The 20,787-nt window shown below is 42.6% G+C and overlaps 1 protein-coding gene across 5 annotated transcripts in view; it reads left to right on the forward strand.

Annotated features, from left to right (window-relative positions):
- The first annotated feature begins 7,206 nt into the window (after positions 1 to 7,206).
- ZNF592 (zinc finger protein 592) overlaps positions 7,207 to 20,787 on the forward strand; it is a 67,451-nt gene continuing 53,870 nt past the window's right edge. For 3 of the 5 annotated variants that reach the window (XM_043986898.1, XM_043986894.1, XM_043986899.1), the window contains exon 1: positions 7,207 to 7,342. The gene's annotated coding sequence lies outside the window, so the exon portion shown is untranslated. Of the gene's footprint in view, positions 7,343 to 7,861; positions 7,881 to 20,787 lie in introns of those variants that run through there. The other 2 variants (XM_043986897.1, XM_043986895.1) reach the window with 2 other exon arrangements.

Genomic DNA, 20,787 nt, shown 5'->3' on the forward strand with positions numbered 1-20,787 from the left:
ATAAAGTACTGGCCCTGGATTCAGGAGGATCTGAGTTCAAATTCGGCCTCTGACACTTGACCCGCACTAGCCGTGTGACCCTGGACAAGTTATTTAACCCTCATCGCCCCTAACCAAAAAAAAAAAAAAAAGAGTCTGTTGCAGTGCTCCACGACAGGTGAGGAAGGACTGAAGAGAAGGGTACAGCTACAAGGGATATTTTGGCCACTGTTTGGATATGTGGGGTGAAAGAAAGAGTCCAACTGCAAGGCTGTGTGATTGTAAGGATGATAGTGCCCTGGAAAGGCATAGGGAACTTCCAAAGAGGGGTGTCTTTGGAGGAAAGATAATGAAATGGGAAAGACAATTTATGGTTCATCCCTGTCATAAAGAGTGAAATGGGGGGGGGCTCACTCATAGGCAATACTCTCAGAAGGGGAGTCCTCTGCTGAGGGGTACCTGCTGCAGCAGTAAGGTACCAGTGTGAGGGGCAAAATGTGGGAACAGTGGGAGGGTGGAGAGACCAGGGAAATTTTGCCTCCTGTGGCAGTTTATAAGTCACCAGTCAGTCAACTACTACTTACTATATTTTTGCCTAGCATGTGTTAAACACTAGGATACCAAGACAGACTAAACACAGTGTCTGCCCTCAAGAAGCTCGCAGTTAAATTCAGGGGGGGGGGGATACAACCCGAAAACAACTATACATATAGGATAAATTAGAGATGATGTCCCCTACAGAGGGACAGCACTAACATTCAAAGTGATGGGAAAGGATTATTGGAGAAGGCAGAACTTGGAACTGAAATTTGAAGGGTTCTTATCCCGTTTAGAAAATGTATATGTACATATATAATATATAGTACTTCAGCACAATTGCTTTTCTTTGTAATCCTATTTATTTTATGCATTTAAAACTGTTCCGGGAAGGAGCCCATAGATTTTACCAGACTACCGAAGGGGTCCTTGACACACAGCTCTAAAGAGCCGAGGCCCCAAGAGCCCAGGAATGTCTGTGGTTGGAGGAGGCAGAATGGGGGAATTATTTAAGAAGACGCTGAGGTTGCTCAGGGGTTCAGCTTCATATCTTCTAGGAGGGGTGGGGAGGCTGGGATTTGAATCCTCTTCCTACTTTCTCATTGGTTGATTACAGACCCTTGGGGGCGGTGTCAATCCAGGCATTTCTGGATTTATTCCATTTCCTCCCACGTTGGAAACCTTAGGATCATAAGACTCCAAGGTTCCTTCCATATTCAAACCTCTGAGACCTGGATGCCAGGTATGTTGATTACTTGTACTGGCCTCAATGCAATGAAATGCCAAACTTTATGGTCTAACACTCACTTTATGTCAAAAGAAGCCAACATTGAACAGTAGCAAAAGGAAATATAAATCCAAGGGCCAACATTGGTACTTATTTCTACAAGAAATAATGTGTATGATTCCTATGACTTTTAGTAATAAATAGCAGAAGGCTACAGTTGCAACCACTTTTTTAAAGGTTGTGCTTCTTTGTTTGGCGGCTTTGGACTGTTTGTTTTATGTTGTTTTGCCAGAGGAAAAATGGTTAAATTGTTTTTGAAAAGTGTGGTATGTATGGTTACAATGAAAAACAGCATTGGCTTTGGACTCTTAGTATGTGGGTCAGTTGTTCCCTTAAATATTTTTTTTTGGGGGGGCAATTTGCCACTCCTCTTTTATTTGCATGCTGCTTCACAGGTGAATAGTTCAATCAGTTGGTACTAGCTGGGAAATATTGGGAAAGATTATATTGAGGGGGAGGTGGGGCTTCTTCTTGAATAGCCAGAAAGGAGGAAGAAGGTCACAGAAGCAGGAATGAGCATTCCGTATAGAGTACAGTCAAGAGAAAAATATGGGGGAGTAGTAGGAAATAAGTTTAGATAGGTAAGGTAAGGTCCAGGTTGTAGAGAACCTTGAATGTGTCCTTGGGGAGTCATTTTGGATTCTTGAGGGAGTTGGGATAACATGTTTTCAATTTACTTTAGGCTATTTTGAAGTTGCCCATTATAAAATAATGAATATATATGGATAAGAAAATTACCAGCAGCCAAGTGGTGCAGTGGATAGAGATCACCCTGTCCTAGAATCAGGAAAACCTGAGTTCAAATATACTCTGACACTTCAGTCCCTGGGCAAGTCACTTAACCTCTCTTTGCCTCAGTTTTCTCATCTGTAAAATGGGAATAATAGCATCTATGTCCCAAGGTTGTTGTGAGGACCAACTAAAAGTGTGGTGCCTAGCACATAGTAAGAACAATGCAAACACTTTTTATATGTGAAGTTGATAGGTAAATTATCAGAAAAAACCCATCCCCTTCACTTGGATTAGTTATTCAGGGTTGACTGTATTAAGCAACCATTGAGCAAGCACAGAGCTTTGGAAATCAATTAAATGGGCATTCTGACCATGAGGAAGTCATTCACCTCTCTGGGCCTCAGCTCCCTCACCTGTAAAATAAGAGGACTGAACCAGATGAGCTCTCCAAGTTGTAGTGTTCTATGTGAATGGAAAGAAAAAAGCATAAAGTCATAAAATCTAGAATTGGAGGCAGTAATATAATATAATATGCTCTAATATAACATTATAACATATATTACTATAATAAAATATAATATCCTATTATTCATGTAATATAGTATTATATATTAGACCATATAGCAGAAAGAACACTATCTTTAATAGTTATAATATGAATCTCTTGAATCATTAAAGTTATAATTAAGGTGAAAAAAGTTTGTTAATTAAATGCTGGCATGAGGGGACACTCTTTGTAGCTTCAGCCAGGTAAGTCAGAATTTGTGCAGCCAGGGCAGAAGGCTGTGGATTATTTCTACTTCTGATTAGGTTAGAACAGGCTCTTGGTCTTGTTTGGTACCAAGCTAACCCAGTGAATTAGCCTTTCCTTCTGAATCTGATGGTAATTATAATTATTTTCTTTTTCATTTCTCTCAAAAGATAAATTCCACTGTTGGATCATTCAAAGACTTTTCTAACCTGTCGTCCTCTTCTTATATCTTACACCCCACTACATACTCTTTGATCCAGTGACATTGGCCTCTTTGCTGTTCCTCAAACAAGACACTCAATTTCCCAACTCTGGGCATTTTTACTGGCTGTTTCCCATGTGTGGAATTTTCTCCCTCTTCATCTCCATCTCTTGGCTTTCTTGGCTTCCTTCAAGTACCAGCTAAAATCTCACTTTGTACAAGAAGCTTTTCTTGATCCCCTTTAATTCGAGTGACTTTCTTGTCTTAACTCCAGTTTATTCTGTATAATCTCTTTGTACATTGTTTGCTTTTTGTGTCCCTAATTAGAGTAGCAGCCCCTTGTGAGCAGGAACAGTCTTTTGCCTTGTATCCCCCATTGCTTAGCACAGTACCTAGGACATATTGTTGTTGAACTGTATCCAACTCTTCCAGTTTTTTTTTCTTGGCAAAGATATTTGCCATTTCTTTCTCTAGCTCATTTTTACAGATGAGGAAAGTGAGGCAAACAGGATCAAGTGAGTTGCCCAAGGTCACACAGCTAATAAATGTCTGAGCCTAGATTTGAACTCGGGAAGATTAGTTTTCCTGACTCCAGGCCTGACACTCTATCTATTTTGCCATCTACCTGCTCATACCTAGCACCAAGTAGACACTTAAATGCTTATTGACTCACTAACAAAGCAAGCTTTTACCACACCATGGAAATCCTTCAGGATAAAGTTATAGATCTGCTCCTTCACTGAGCTTCAATCACCTGGGGATGCATTCACTTGTGGTAGTAAAAAGGGGACTGGATAGGCACTTCTTACATCATGCATGCAATTAATGATGTTGGTCATAAAATGAAAGAAGCCTTAAAACCAGGGTTCTTAACATATTTTGTGTCTTGGAAACTTTGATTTTTGGTTAAAAAAAAACTTTCGGTGGAAACTATGGACCCCCTTCTCTGTCTGTCAATAAACATTTATTAGGTGTTTACTGTATGCCACGTGCATTAGAGGCAACTAGGCAGTCCAGTGGATTGACCACTGGGCCTGGAGAGAGGAAAACCAGAGTTCAAATCCAATCTCAGACACGTTCTAGTTGTGTGACCCTGGGAAAGTCATTTAACCTCTGTCTGCTTCTGTTTCCTCAACTCTAAAATGGGGATTATAACAATAAAGTTCTTGGCATGGTGCCTGGCATACAGTAGCCACTACATAAATGCTTATCCCTTCTCTGTCCTGCCTTTCCCTCCTTCCCTCCTCCCCCCAAAAGTTCAGGGGACACAAAGATAAGCAAAAACATGATCCCTGCCTTGAAGGAGCTCACATTCTAATTCTCAGAATGTTTGTCGCCTACTTTCATAATGGAAGGAAATGCATATTTTAGCCAGAGGTTAGTGAAAATGAAGATGTGGGTTTTTCCCCCATCCAAGTTCACTGACCTTAGGCTAAATAACTCTGCTTTAAGGCTATAATCTCACTGTTATTGTCAAGAAATTTTTCTTAGTGCCATTAATGTCTTGGGTTATTGAATTTTTTGTCCTCCTTGATTCATTATGTTTTTCTGTTCATTCATATAAAAAATTTCTAACCAGCAGACAAAGGTCATGTTGCCTTCCAAGGTTGGTCATACATTTGACCCCAGGTAAGTTATTTGACCTCTGTGTCTTATCTCCACTTAATAGTCCCACAAACACCTCTAACTCCACCTATCTAAAACAGATAATATTCTTCTGCTGATTAATTTTAGATTCCAAAATGTTCCAGAGACCAGGATTTGGAATTTGTCGAGGGTTCCCGGTGCTATGGATAGGGGTGGGAAGGTCTGCTGGGGTTAAGGGAAGGGGTCGATGGGTAAAGTGCTGAATCACAGCCCTGTCCTGGGATCAAGAATAATAGCTAATAATCTGTCACTCAACTAGTATTTATTAAATAAATACTTCATGACTGGCTCTGTGCTAAGTGCTAGGGATACAAAGCAAAGCAAAACAAAGGAAAAAAAAACTCAAACTCCCAGTTCTTGTTTACTATCCATTTATACAGTCTTTACGTTTTGCAAATATCTGATCCCATTCGAACCTTACTACACAATGAGTCGCTATTATTATCAACCTGGTTTTACCGAGGAGGTACCTGAGGCTGAGAGCTTGAATGATTTGCTCTGGGCCACAGAGCTAGCTGGTAGAACTCAAATTGAAGTTTTCCTAACTCCAAATGCTGTGCTCTAGCCACTATTCTATCCAAGGATCTAAGTACAAACTTGGCTTTAAAGCACTGCTTTTATCCAAGGATTTTTATTCATGGGCCGGGAAATGATTCAAAATCCAGGTTAGCCATTTTACACTTCCTTAGTAACTTCAACGGACCTCCCCATGCCAAAGGCAACCCCTAGGTTAATCTCCATTGTTCCCTTTGCATTCCTCAAGTGTTTCTTCCAAGGTTTTTTTCTACAGCCTTTCAATCTAATCTCCGGGCTCCTAATGGGAGCCCCATGCACACAGTGGGGAGTTAAAAATGTTTGACTGACATTTTGATTAGTCTCCCAAACATGCCATGTGCCTTCTCATTTCTATCTTTCTTTACCTTTGTGGTTGTCCTAGTTGGAATGTCCCTTCCAGCTGCTCTCTCATAAATCCCATTTTCCTAGGCCCAGTTCAGGTCCTATCTCTTTTGTGAAGCCTTATTTAATTACTCTCTATCTCAGTGTTCAGTCCTTCCCCTGAATTCCTATAGAACTTACTGTATGATCATTTGGCACATGTTGCATGCTACCTGCTTTTGCCTTTTTTCATTTATTGTTTTACCTACATCCTGGTTTGCCAAATGGATTGTAATCTCCTTGAAGGCAGGTACAATATGTTATTCCCTTTGTGTCCACAGTCTCTAAAACATCGTCCCTGCTCAATAAATATTTGTTTAAAAGGTTGATGGCAGAACAGGTTCTCAAAGGTCCAGTAAACAGGACGTTGAGAGGGGACCCTTACCACAGTGAAGTACTACAAATAGGTAGGATTCCAAGGATGGCGGCCCTTTTGTCCTAACAGTTAAACACGGTAATTAGACTAAATAGCTTTTGCCTTCCAGAGCCACACCCAGACTGCGACAACCTTCCGAAAGGGGGAGGGGCGTGCAACCCGAGACTTGTTGAAGAGCTCTAACTGAACTGCCTGCTGACCCAAAGAAATGAAAGTGGGCGCTAGGACCTTGCGGGCAAGAATTGAAGCATACCCTTTAGGCACTTTTATGCATGCTTGTTTTAATGTGCCTTTGAGCCCCCTTACGCGTGCTTGTTTTAATGCGTATTCTATTTACTTACGCAAAGTTTATTCACCTCCACCTTCAGTTGCCAGCCTCTAGAAGATAGGGACCTATCCTAATTTAGTTTTCTATCTTCCCTTAGTCCATGCTATCTGTTTGGTTCATGAATGCATGAAGTCTTTCTCCTTGAAGCACAGCTGCATACAGACTGGGAGGCAGGGATTCTAGTCCTGACGCTTGTCACTAACTTGCGCCTCGGTTTCCCCAGCTGTCAAGTGAGGGGTTGGATTCTATAAACTCCAGCTCTGACCTCCACCATGCAGTTTTCTAGGCTTAGCTCTTTAGGGCTACTTCCAGGGAGGCGATGTGCACCTCCTCCAAAAAAGACCTCGGGACCCAGAGGTGAGGCATCAGGGAACACGGGATAGGGAGGTGTCAAGCTCTTAAGGAGAAGCGCGCCAGCCGCGTCCGGAGGAACGGCAGGGTCCCGGGGGGCGCGCGTATGCGCGTGTGCACGAGTGCCTGGGTCCGTGTCCGGAGGGGCGGGGGGCTGGCTCGCGGCCCGGGTAGGGAGCGCGCGCGGCCGTCGGAGTGTGCGCAGCCGGGCCTGGCTCCCCAGCGTCCCCGGCGGCGGCAGCGGCGGGCCGAGGCCGAGGCCGGGGCTGGGGCCTGGCGGAGCAGGGCACTGCACGGCGCGGTGCGGCCGGGCCCCAGCTGGCAGGGCAGGGCTGGGCCGGGCCGGGCCGAGCCGAGCCGAACCGAGCCGCGGCATGGGGAGGCCGGGGCCCAGACTGGGGGCGGCCTCTGCACGGCCAAGCAGACGCCGGGCGGCCGGGCGCCCCGGTCGGGAGTGGGCGGCCCGCCCGCCCGCCGGCCTGCCTCCCTGCTACCCTTCCTCTCCCCTCCTCCCGCTCGACGTCCCTCCCCGCCGGGCCGCCCCAGCCAGGGCCCGCCGCCCGTCCGGCTCCCGCCCCCGCTCCGCCCCCGGAGCCGCAGCCCCGCCCGCCACCGCCGTCGCCATGTTGTGGCTCCCGCTGCCGGCGCTGGGGACTTAGTGAGCGGCCGAGCCCGGGCCTGACGCCGCCGCCGCTGCCGTCGCCGCCGTCGCACGGGTAAGTGGCCGCGGGCCGGGGGCCGGGCGCGGGGAGGGGAAGAGCAGCATGCTGCCGCCGTTGCTGCCGTCACCGCCGCCCCTGGCCCGGTCCCGCCAGGGAGCCCGCCGAGGCGCGGCGCTGCGCCGCGGCCCGCCCCGCCAAGCGGACCGATCCCGCTCTGCCGCCTTCCCCGCCGGCGGGCCTGACTGCCCGAGCGAGCCGCCCCCATTCGGCGGCGGCCCCGCGTTGCTCCTGAGCCCGCAAGCCGCCGCCGTGGGCATGCCCGCCGGCCAGCCCATCCCCTCGCCCCCACACCCCCTCTGCGGGCGGCTCCGAGCGCCTGCAGACGGACCCTGCCCACATGGACTCCGGGCGGGGGGGCCCAGCCGGGCAACGTGCGTCCGGGGCTGGCGGGCATCAGGGGGCCGCGAGGGGTGCACGGGCCTGCCGGGCTGGGAGGAAGTCACCTCCTTCGGGGGCTCTTCCTGCCAGACCTGGGATAGACAGGCAGACAGACGGCTCTTAGGTGACTTCGGGAAAGGCAAAGCTGTGTCAGGTAAATCACATCCTGGTTCCAGATGCCAGTGCTGCCCAGATCCGGGTGGGCCCAGAAGTGGGGAAGTAAGTGGTGGGAGGGGGAGCAAGGGGGCGGATGCACGTCTGTCTGTCTCTCTGTCCGACCGTCTGCCCTGGGGGACTCTTTCAGTTCGGAGTGTTAGCTGCAGACCCAGCCTGACCTGACGGGAGGTCATCACTGCTAACTAAGGAAGGCTTCTCTCTTCATACTCGGATCTGGCCATTTCTGGGGCTGCTTCTGGGGGTTGGAACAATTCTTGGGTAGGCCAGAGGGGGCACCAGAATTCTGGACAAAAAACTGAAACCTCCAACAGCTGCCTAGAGAAGGGAACCAGACCAGCCCCGTTACTGCCAGGCCCGAAGGTCGTAGTCCCTGGGCAATGGGGGGTTTTGACTTTGTCCGAATTTAGATTCATTTCCATTTGGGACTCTTGTGGAGTCGGAAAACTGTTTTCTGATCCACTTAAACACATTCCATAGTGTGTCACCATACCTATCGTTTTCTCACAACCCTTTACTAATTTTTCGCCAGAAATTAGAGGTTTGTAGCTATGTCTATAAAATGGGGGCTGTATGGCAGCATCTTGAATTGGAAGAGGTAAGATCAATGACCACTTATTCTGCCTACCCAGTTTCTTGTGTACTTGCTCCCTCACCCAACTCTTAGGATCCAAACTCTATCGGTAGGGTGTCCATCTGATCTGATTATTTGGTTTGTCTTATTGTCCCTCCCTAGGGTGACAGTGTGCAGTACATGTAGATTTGGGGGAGTGGAGCATGGTTTTGTAGCAGGCCAACTGGGGTTTAGGGAGTTTTAGCATGAGCTCTTTCTAGGATTGACTTCTAGCAGGGATTGGAATGGGCAGGTGCAGGTCAGTGTTGAGAGGAGGTATTTAGAGCTTAGAGAGCTTGGGTCAGTGGCTGAGTGAGTTAGAATTTAAGGGGGCTATCTACTTCTACAAATATAGGGGATCTTGGGTTTGTGGAAGTGTTTATTGTTTTTTTGGGGGGGAGGGGTTGCGCATGTTGAGAGCCAAATCTCCAGTGGATGTGAACAGATAGTTGGGTACATTTGATAGTGTAATTATTGCTAGTATACGAAGGGATTGGACTTTATTTTTTAAAAAATTCAACAAAAACATTTTATTTAGAGGCTTTTGTAGCCAAGGCTCTACAAGATTGACAGTATTTTAAATCTTTTATTTGGAATGTGATTTAGGTGATGAACCATAATTGAAGGACCAGCCTGGTTAAGTCTGCAGAGGCTTAGTAGTAGAAAGTTGACAGCTTGGGAGCAGCTAGGTGGCACAGTGGATAAAGCACCAGCCCTGGATTCAGAGGACCTGAGTTCAAATCCAGCCTCACACCCTTAACCTTACTAGCTGTGTGACTGGGCAAGTCATTTAACCCTCATTGCCCTGAAAAAAGAAAAGAAAAAAAAAAGAAAGTTGACAACAAGGTTATTAACTCATTTTGGCAACAGTAACTCCTTTCTGTGATTTGGTATAGGTTTCTATGACACTGGTCAATCCTGGTTCTCTTACCTGTCTTAAGTGATGCTTCCCAGTATCCTTTGCTGGATTTTTGTCCAGGTCATCAGCTCACAGCAGATGTTCTCAGGCCTCTGTCCTGGGATTTCTTCTCTCTTCTCCCTTTATACCATTTCACTTGGTTATCTCAGGGGACTCAATTTTTAACCCTATGCTGATGAGTCTCAAATCTACATGTCTATCCCTAGCCTCCCTCCTAATATCCAGACTCATATCTTAAACTCTCTATTTATTGAACTTCTGGAACTGGATGTCCTATAGACTTTTTTATTTTGGTGAGGCAATTGGGGTTAAGTGACTTGCCCAGGGTCACACAGCTAGTAAGTGTTAAGTGTTTGAGGCCGGATTTGAACTCAGGTACTCCTGACTCCAGGGCTGGTGCCCTATCCACTGTGCCACCTAGCTGCCCTCTCCTATAGACATCGTAAGCTTTAACATGTCCAAAATGGAACTCTTTTCCTTGATACTCTCCTTCCCACATCTTCTGACGTTATTGAGGACACAGCTGTTCTACCAGTCACTTGAATCACAACCTTAAGTGTCATTTTCCCTCTCTAACCTACTCCCCCTCCCCTCCAATCCGTTGATTTATCTTTATAATATCTCTATTATATGCCCCCTTGTCTCTTCTAACTAGAACCATTCTGTTGCATGTCCTCATCACCTCACACTTAGACTGTTGCAATAGCCTTTTGGTTGGTTTTCCTATCTCCACTTGAGTCAGAAAGTAAACATTTTTAAAGTGTCTATTATGTGGTAGGTATTGTGCTCAGAGGTGGAGATATAAAGGCAAAAGACAGTTTCTACTCTCAAGGTGCTCACAATCTAATGGGGGAGAGACAACATGCATGAACAGCTATGTACAAACAAGATGCAGGCATACCTCTGAGATATTTTGGCTTCAGTTTCCCGACCATTTCAGTAAAGTAAATCACACAAATATTTTGATATTTCTCAGTGCATATAAAAGTTATGTTTACACTATACTGTAGTTTAAGTGTACAGTTGTAGCACTACTAAAAATGTGCCTACCTTAATTTAAAAATACTTTATTGCTGATAATGCAAACCATCACCTGAGACTTCAGTGAGTTGTAATCTTTTTGCTGGTGGGGGGTCTTTCTCGATGTTGATAGCTGCTGTCTGATCAGGGTGTTGGTTACTGTAGTTTGGGGTGACTATGGCAGTTTCTTAAAATAAGACAATGGAGTTTGCCTCATTGGTTGACTCCTTTCACTTACACACTTAGAAACCATTCTAAGAGTATTAATTGGTCTAATGTCAATATTGTTGTGTCTCAGGGAAAAGGGAGGCCCCAGGAGAGGGAGATAGATAGGGATGGCCAGCAGGTGGAGAAATCAGAGCACACACAACATTCATTAAGGTTGCATCTTAAATGGGCATGATTTGTGGTGCCCCAAAACAACTACAATAGTATAGTAACATCAAAGATTACTGATCACAGATCACCATAACAGATATAATAATAATGAAAAGGTTTGAAATATTGTGAGAATTACAAAAATGTGACACAGAAACACTATGTGAGCACATGTTGATGGAAAACGGCACTGATAGACTTCTTCCGTGCAGGGTTGTCACAAATCTTCAATTTGTTTAAAAAAAAAAACAAAACGCAATTTCTGTGAAATGCAATAAAGCAAAGTGCAATAAAATGAGGTATGCCTGTAATATACAGGCTAAAGTGGAGATAATCATCAGAGGGGAGGTACTGGCATTAAATATTGATCTAATTAAAGCACAAGTCTGACCATGTCACCACCCTATTTAATCGACTCCAATGACTCCTTATCACCTTCAGGATCTGATATAAAACCTTCCATTTGGTGTTCATGTACCTTCATAACCTGTTTCTCTCTTGCTGTTCTAGTCTTAGACCTTAATTCTCTTCTATCCCCTCAGCCCCCATAGTCTTAGTCTTTGATCCTATGACACTGGCTTTGCTGTTCCCCTAATAAGATATTCCATCTCCTGGCTCCATACATTTTTTTTTTTTTTTGATAAGGCAATTGGGGTTAAGTGACTTGCCCAGGGTCACACAGCCAGTAAGTGTCAAGGGTCTGGATCCAGATTTGAACTCAGGTCCTCCTGAATCCAAGGCCGGTGCTCTATCCACTGCGCCACCTAGCTGCCCCCACTCCATGCATTTTTACTGACTGTCCCCTGGACCTGGAATTTTCTCCTCTTCATCTCCATCTCCTGGCTTCCCTTAAGTTCTCAGCTAAAATTCCAACATCTACAAGAAACCTTTTCTGATTCTCTTAATCCTAGTGCCTTCCCTCTGCGATTATTTCCAGTTTTCTTGTACATATCTTGTTTGTAAATAGTTGTTTTCAATTTGTCTTCCCCATTAGACCTTGAGCTCCTTGGAGGCAGGGACTGTCTTTTGTCTTTATTGTATTCCCCAGTGCTTAGCATAGTGACTATCACATAGTTGGTGCAGAATAAATGCTTGTTGACTGACATATCAGAGAACTTTAGGATTAGAAAAGATTTTAAAATATTTGAGCCTTTTAATGCTTAAACTTTTTTTGAATCTTGAACCCTTTTGGCAATATGGTGACATCTGTAGACCCCTTATTGGACTTGGTTTTTGTTTTTAAATAGTATTATATTTTTCTTTTTCCAATTACATGTAAAGATAGTTTTTGACATTCATTTTTGTAAGATTTTGAGTTCCAAATTTTTCTCCCTCTGCCCTCCCCCAGACAGCAAGCGATTTGAAATAGGTTATATGTGTACAGTCATGTTAAAGATATTTCCACATTAGTCATGTTTCAAAAGAAGAATCAGAACAAAAGGGAAAAACCACAAGAAAGAAGAAACAAAAAAATGAAAATAGTATGCTTTGATCTGCATTCAGATTCCATAGTTGATGTGGAGAGCATTTTCCATCATGAGTCTTTTGGAATTGTCTTGGATTGTTGTATTGCCGGGAAGAGCTAATTTTATCGGTTGATTATTATATAGTGTTGTTGCTACTGTGTACAATGTTCTCCTGGTTCCGCACAATTCACTCAGCATCAGTCCACTTAAGTCTTAACAGGTTTTTCTGAAATCTGCCTGTCTATTACTTCTTCTTTTTTGGGGGGAGGAGTGTGTGGGGGGGTGAGGCAAAGAAGATTAAGCGACTTGCCCAGGGTCACACAGCTAGTAAGTGTCAAGTGTTTGAGGCTGGATTTGAACTCAGGTCCTCCTGAATCCAGGGCCAGTCCTTTATCTACTGTGCCACCTAGCTGCCCCCCCCTCCATTACTTCTTATAGCGCAATAGTATTCCATTACATTCATATGCCACAGCTTATTCAGCCATTCTCTAATTTATAGGTACCCCCTCAATTTCCAATTCTTTACCAGCACAAAAAGAGCTGCTTTAGCTATTTTTGTACATGTGGGTCCTTTTCCCTTTTTTATGATCTCTTGGGGATATAGACCTAATAATAATGGCATTACTGGGTCAAAGGGTATGTATAGCCCCATAACCCTTTGGGCATAGTTCCAAATTGCTCTCCAGAATGGTTGAATCAGTTCACAACTCCACCAACAATGCATTAATATTCTAGTTTTCCAACATCTCCAACATTTATCATTTTCAATTTTTGTCATATTAGCTAGTCTGCTAGGTATGAGGTAGTACCTCAGAATAGTTTAAATTTGCATTTCTCTAATCAATGGTGATTGATTTTTTTCATATGTCAGTATATAGCTTTAATTTCTTTATCTGAAAACTGATTATTCATATCCTTTTATCATTTCTCAATTGGAGAATGATTTACATTATAAATTTGATTCAGTTCTCTATATATTTGAGAAATGAGGCCTATATCAGAAATACTGGCTGTAAAAATTGTTTTCCTGCTTTCTGGTTTCCTTCTGCTACCTTGTCTTTTTTTTTTTTTTTTTTTTTTTTGGTGAGGCAATTGGGGTTAAGTGACTTGCCCAGGATCACACAGCTAGTAAGTGTCAAGTGTCTGAGGCTGGATTTGAACTCAGGTCCTCCTGAATCCAGGGCCAGTGCTCTATCCACTGCGCCACCTAGCTGCCCCTCTGGTTTCCTTCTAATCTTAGTTGGGTTGGTTTTATTTGTGCAAAACCTTTTTAATTTAATATAATCAAAATGATCCAATGTTCTCTAGCTCATCGTTGGGTTTTTTTGAAGAATTGCTGACTTTAATTTCTTATTTAAATATAGTGATTTTTTTAAAAGAGCAAACTATAAAACTTTACACTGCAAATATTTTACATAAATGTAAACATGCATATCTCTACCCTATCATAAAGCTGGCTCATCTTTTGTCATATATTCTTCCCCTCTCCATAGATCTGACCTTATTTTGGTATATGGTGTAAGATGTTGGTCTTTTCCTAGTTTCTGCCATACTGTTTTCTAGTTTTCCCAGCCGTTTTTGTCAAATAGTGAGTTTTTATACCAGAAGCTGGCGTCTTTGGGTTCACCAAACAGAAGATTGCTATAATCATTTACTACTGTGTCTTGTGTGCCTAATCAATTCTACTGCTCCACCACTCTATTTCTTGGCCAAATACCAAATAGTTTTGATGATTGTCGCTTTATAATATAGTTTTAGATCTGGTATGGTTAGGCTACCTTCCTTTGCATTTTTTTCATGATGGAATTATTTTTTAAGTACATAAGATTAAAAAGGAAACCAATTATATTGAAATAAAGATATAATTTTTAAAAATGCTTATTCTGGTTGCATCTCCTCATTTGACATATGAGATCCAGACTTGCCCAAGATCTTGGACAGACTTGGCCAAGATCACATAGGAGTTGATAGATAGGGATGAAACCAAAAATCTAGATATCTTAATTCCTAGTCCCTACTCTGTTTTCTATACCAAACTGTAAAGATGCTCTTTGGTATTGAAATAAGTGAATGATTAAGTGGTTGTGAGTACTTGTGTTGTGGAAGAGGTTGTTCAGAGATTGGTGACCTTGGGGGCAATTGGAGAAACTCAGAACTGAAACTTGGGAGAAAAGAGTAGTTTAGAGCAGATAACTTTATAAATAAATCCTTCAAAACATCTGTGATGTACTTGTGGCAGAAGCACCGTTCTTCCATGCCTTAGTGCATTATAGACTATAATTCAGAAATGAGTTGCTATGGCCAGAATAAGTTACCAGTATGGGAAACAACTGGTAATAAGCTTTCATTTCCCTTAGCTAGCTGCATCCTTGGTTGACAGTTCTTCACTAGGCCCATATTGGAAGCCTTCCCAGTTTGGTAACACCTAGCACGGCTTCTTTTCTGCTAGCATGGTGTTTTATTCCTCACTAGTGTGGAGGTGAACCCAGGTTCTTATAATGAGACAGTGGAAACGTAAATAAGCAAACAGTATTTTCCCTGAATCTAATCCATGTCATCTTTACTCGCTCTGGGCAGCTGCCCTCAGCAAGGCCCTAATGGTGTACATGGAGCTTGAAACCAGGAAGCAAAAATTGGTGACAGTGCCTGGAGAACCTCATGGAGCTGAGCTGGAGAGAAAGAGCTTAGGTTTGGGGGTAGCTAGGTGGAGCAGTGGATAAAGCACTGGCCTTGGATTCAGGAGGACCTGAGTTCAAATCCGGCCTAAGACATTTGACACCTACTAGCTGTGTGACCCTGGGCAAGTCACTTAACCCCCATTGCCCCACCAAAAAAAAAAATAATAAATTAAAAACAAATTTTTAAATGTTTTTTTTTAATGTATGAGGTATTTTATTTTTTCCATTACATGTAAAGATAGTTCTCAACTTTTGTTTATACATGCTTTACAATTTCAGATTTTTCTCCCTCCCTCCCCTCCCTCCCCCCTCCCCTAGACAGCAGGTAATCTGATATAGGTTATATCTATATATCTCTATACATATACATATAGATAGATAGATAGATAGATAGATAGACACACACACACATATATATATATACACATAATAACATTAATCCTATTTCTGCATTAATCCTGTTACAAGAGAAAGAATCAGAGCAGTGATGCAAAACCTCAAAATAGAAAGAAAAAAACCAACAGCACCCAAAACAAAAGAAATAATATGGTTCAATCAGCATCTATACTCCACAGTTCTTTCTTTCTTTTTTTTTTTCTTGGATTTGGAGATCCTCTTCTATCATGAGTTCCCTGGAACTCTTCTGTACCATTGCATTGGTGAGAAGAATATAGTCCATCACAGTAGGTCAACACTCAATGTTGATGATACTGTGTACAATGTTCTTCTGGTTCTGCTCATCTCACTCATCATCAGCTCACGTAAGACCCTCCAGGTTTCTCTGAACTCTTCCTGCTCATCATTTCTTACAGCACAATAGTATTCCATTGTATTCATATACCACAACTTGTCCAGCCATTCCCCAATTGATGGGCACCCCCTCAACTTCCAATTCCTTGCTACCACGTAAAGAGCAGCTATAAATATTTTTGTACATGTGGGTCCCTTTCCCCCTTCCATGATTTCTTTGGGCAAAAGACCTAAAAGTGGTATTGCTGGGTCAAAGGGTATGCACAGCTTTATCGCCCTTTGGGCATAATTCCAAATTGCTCTCCAGAATGGTTGGATCAGCTCACAGCTCCACCAACAATGCATTAGTGTTCCAATTTTCCCACAGCCTCTCCAACATTTATTATCTTCCTTTTTTGTCATTTTAGCCAATCTGATAGGTGTCAGGTGGTACCTCAGAGTTGTTTTAATTTGCATCTCTCTAATCATTAGAGATTTAGAGCATTTTTTCATATGGGAATAGATAGCTTTGGTTTCTTCATCAGAAAACTGCCTGTTCATATCCTTTGACCATTTCTCAATTGGGGAATAAATGTTTTTTAAAAAGAAAGAGCTTAGGTTTGAATGGGGCTTGAGAAGCCATAGCAGCTGAGTGAGTCCTTCTAGATAAAGATGTCTGTTGAAGTTATTCCAATTCCCTTGTTTTCTGTATTAACAAACAATTCATTATGACTATTTTCATATATAAGATTCATCTTTGCAAATAGTCATTTTAGATGTAATTGGCCATTATTTGGGGGTATATTTCTGTTCTCTCTCTCTTGACATCCCTTTAATTATTTTCCTAGGTGTCTCCACTATTCTTTCCCACTCTCTCTCTGTGTTGTGTAGTGGAAAGAACACTGGGCAAGGATCCAGGATGCAGGTACTATTCTCAGCCCTACCACAGAATAGCTGTGTAACTCTGAACAAGTTGGTTTCCTTTTCTATGTCTGTTTCTTCCTGTCTAGATGATCTCTCAGGTCCCCTTCCAGATCTAAAACTCTTATTCTGAACCTTGCTTAAGAGCAAGCATTTTTTCTTTTTTGGTTGAGTAGAGTCCTCTTTTGCATGTAGACTGGCAGTACCTGGCCTTCTGAAGTGTGTGCTTTTAGAACTTTTGACTATGGACGTTAATTGTGTTGTAGCTTGATCCTTTTCTGCCTTTAGATTCTTTGGGTTAGATGATGTCTTTAATAAAATAGTGCCTTCTATGTTCCAGGCCCTGTGTCTCATTTGTCCTCTAGGGTTTGGTGCTGTATCTTTTTATAGCAAAATTAAAAGCACAGCTGACCAGCCTAGATATGGATGAATTTTTGACAGATACTTGAATGTTGGTGTTTCTCTTTTGTGTGTGTGGTATGTGAATTACAGTATTTGAGAAGGCCACTTGTTCTGTGGATGGGTTTCTGTTTGAAGGCTTCTAGTCTATTGTATTCCCATACTGCTTGTAATAAATATGTATTTGGTGATATTTATCAACTAATTTCTTTTGAGCAGAACCGAGCTGTACCACCCACCTGTGTGTTGGCTTTAGTTGAGAATGGAGAAGTAATGTTGGCGAGGGAGGGGAAATAGATTTCAGAGTTGCTGTGAGCATGCACTAAGTAAAATACCTTAGATGGTGGTCCAGTTAGAGGAGTACACTCTAATACCAGCACCTGACTCTTCTATCACATTTTGGCTTATTATGAATCTCCTAGATGTAAAGATGGAGGCAGCTTCATTTGTCAATTGGATGTCAGTTGCTGGGATTTAAAAATAAAATAAAATAAGAGCTTACTTGCTTAAGACAAGCCGGGGATAAGGATGCCCCCTGACTCTTAGAGAGATGATCTGCTTGTTTAGAGTTGCATTATTTGGGAATGCCCATAGATACCCATGACTTAGGAATGTGGGACTTTTTTTTGTGATGTTTCTGTTTAGCTGGTGTTTGTTTAGTTGATGAACTTGGGAGTCTTTGGGAAATAAGGGTTCTCCACAGGCCATATAGTTTAACTGATTTCCTTGATTGGTGACTAATAAGGAAGGATACTTTAAGAAGGAGTCACCACTTTATAATACCGTGTTCCTTTGGCACCTGAATATTCTTGGACTAGACAGGGCTTTTCAACTAGGGTGTCTATACAAGGCCAAAGTTTTTTCTGGACCAATTAAGTGGATATGGGATCCTTCTCTTTCTAGTTTGCTACAGAGAATCTAGCATCCAACTACTCTCTGCTATATATGAAGGTACTCCTTTAGAAAACCTTTCTTCTCAGTTGACCTTGATTTCCGCTTACAGGCAGGTTTAAGGTTTAAGAGAGAGGGTGCTTGGTTTGGATGTTCATCATCAGCTGCAAGCTGTCCTCCCTGGAACACATCATAAATCACTGGAGCATTGCTGCACAGGATTTGAACATCTTTAAAGAAGGGAAAATGGGAATGGTATGAAGTGCTTCAGCCCACGTTGAGACATCTCAGTTCAAAGACTCTTGGAGTTTTGGTGGGGCTAGGGTACGGCTATCTATGGGTTAGGGATATTCTGCATTCTCACCTTGCCATAAATGCCTTCCAAACTTTTAACTTGAACTAAGTTTGATCATCAAAGTTGATTCATTACCTAAATAAATCATTAAGGCTATAAATCTTCAAGCCCTAAAAAATGTGTGATTAATATCATAGTTATTCTTTTTTTTTTTTTTTTAGTGAGGCAATTGGGGTTAAGTGACTTGCCCAGGGTCACACAGCTAGTAAGTGTTAAGTGTCTGAGGTCAAATTTGAACTCAGGTACTCCTGAATCCAGGGGCCGGTGCTTTATCCACTGCGCCACCTAGCTGCCCCCTAGCTTGATTCTTAAAGGGATTTTTTTGACAAGATGGAATTGGAAAAATGTCTTTAATCAACAATTTTGTATTTCTTTGAACTTTTTTGGGTGCCTGATTGAAAGCAGAGGAATATTCTTCTGCCCCAAGAAGTCTGGGGAGAGCTGAAGTTTCTGGGACCATGGTAGACAGTTGGAAGGAGTCTTATTTGCCAGATACCTGTGCATAGGAGAATCATTGAAACTTCTGCAATGTACAATAAGTTTCTGTGCTGTTGCTGTCCTGCTCTGGAGTGACTGAGACATTTTCCCCTCTCACTGTGTTAAGAGACAGAAGGTTTATGGAAGCTTCAAACTCCCAGATTTCTTCAGCAGCTCAGGAGAAGTGAGAGCATGAACAGAGGTTGGTCTCCATAGCAGCAGATGGGGAGATAGTGATTTGTGGTCAGTGAAAATTATTGGAGAGGGAAGTCGATGAGAAGGTGGCTAACTTCCCTTCCCAGACCAGGGGCAATCTTGACCTTGGGAAGGATGTTGTGTCTGCTCTAGTTTATATACTATGTGGGTCACCTGCTTGATGCTATCATGCTTTTCTTAATTAAACCATTTTGCTTGTTATGAATAAGAAGAAAGCGGCCAGAGCAGCTAATAAATATGTATTGAGCACCACTGTGCTATGTTTTGTGGGGGAAATTGAAGCAATGGCTATTTTCAAAAAGGAGCTTAGTTGGGGTAGTGAAAAGACTAACAAACATACTAAGCACTAAATACTGATATGATGTTTGGAGGATGTATGTGTGTATGTATGTCTGCATGCGAGCAGGTGTGGTTTTAAAGCCTAGAGAAGACCAACCCCAACCAGTGCATAGCTGAACCCTGGAATAGAAGTATGACCCAGAATGCTCAAATCTAAAGTCCTTATGTGAGCAGATTTATTATTTTATGGGCTAAGGGTTGTTTTATAGAGAGAGCTTGGTTCAGAGGATTGAGTTGGCCGTCTGGGAATGGGCTAATTCCACCCTTAGGTTAAATAGACTTAGCTTAACCTTGGCAAATCACCTAACCTATCCGAGCCTCAGGTTTCTCTTTTGCTCCAAAAAGCAGAGGGGTGGACTAGATATCATCAAAATTTATGTGGCGGGTGCCGTGGAAGGGACTTTGGAATGAAGGAGTTTGGCTTAAATCCCAGTCCTGCCATTTGCTGCCTCTGTGACTGTGTCAAGTCCTTTAACTTCTCTGGGCCTCAGTTGCCTTGTCTGTAATTTGAGAGGATTGGACTAGATGGCTTGTAAGATCCCTTCTGGCTAGAAGTCTGTGGTCCCTTTATGGCTCTGAAATCTAGGATTTTCCTTAAGCTGGGGTTGTCGCTATCAAAAATCTTTTTTTGTTTGTTTGTGTAAGGCAGTGGGGGCTAAGTGACTTGCCCAGGGTCACACAGCTAGTAAGTGTCAAGTGTCTGAGGTCGGATTTAAACTCAGGTCCTCCTGAATCCAGGGCTAGTGCTTTATCCACTTCGCCACCTAGCTGGTCCCCCCCCCCCCAATCAAAAATCTTAAGCCTCATAGTGGTGTTCCATAGATTTAAGAGAAAGTCTGTCTTCGGGATAGCAAAAAAGATTACAAACTTATTTTTGTGATATCCTAGGTTTGCAGTATTATCTCAAGGAGTGTCATAATATTGTTCAGGCTAATTTTAGTTTTTATATTTATTATCTAGCACTCCCATTGCCCCTCTCTTGAATGATTAAAAAAAACCTGAAAAATAAAATCCTCATAACAAATACTCATAGTCCAACAAATCAGAATTCTACATTGGCCAAGTTCAAAAATATATGTTGCATTCTGTATTTTAAGTCCATTGCTTCTTTGACTGGAGGTGGGTGTCATGTTTCATCATCAATTCTCTGGAATTATGGATTATCATCGTATTGATCAGAATTCTAAAGTCTTTTAAAATTGTTTTGCTCTATAATGTCAGTGTTTAAATTGTTCAAGTACTTCTGCTCACTTCACTTGACATCAGTTCATAGAGATCTTCCCAGTTTCAAACTTCATTTTGGGTGTTTTTTTTTTAAACATAATTATCTTTTATTAATTAATATACCTTAATTTGTTTAGCCAGCACCCAGATGGAGGGCCCTCCCCTTAGTTTCTAGCTACTATGAAAAGAACTGCTATAAATATTTTGTATATATGGATCCTTTCCCTTTTTATTTGATCTCTTTGGGATATAGGTCTAGTAG

Source organism: Dromiciops gliroides, chromosome 2, assembly GCF_019393635.1.
Source record: "Dromiciops gliroides isolate mDroGli1 chromosome 2, mDroGli1.pri, whole genome shotgun sequence".
Taxonomy (NCBI): Eukaryota; Metazoa; Chordata; class Mammalia; order Microbiotheria; family Microbiotheriidae; genus Dromiciops; species Dromiciops gliroides.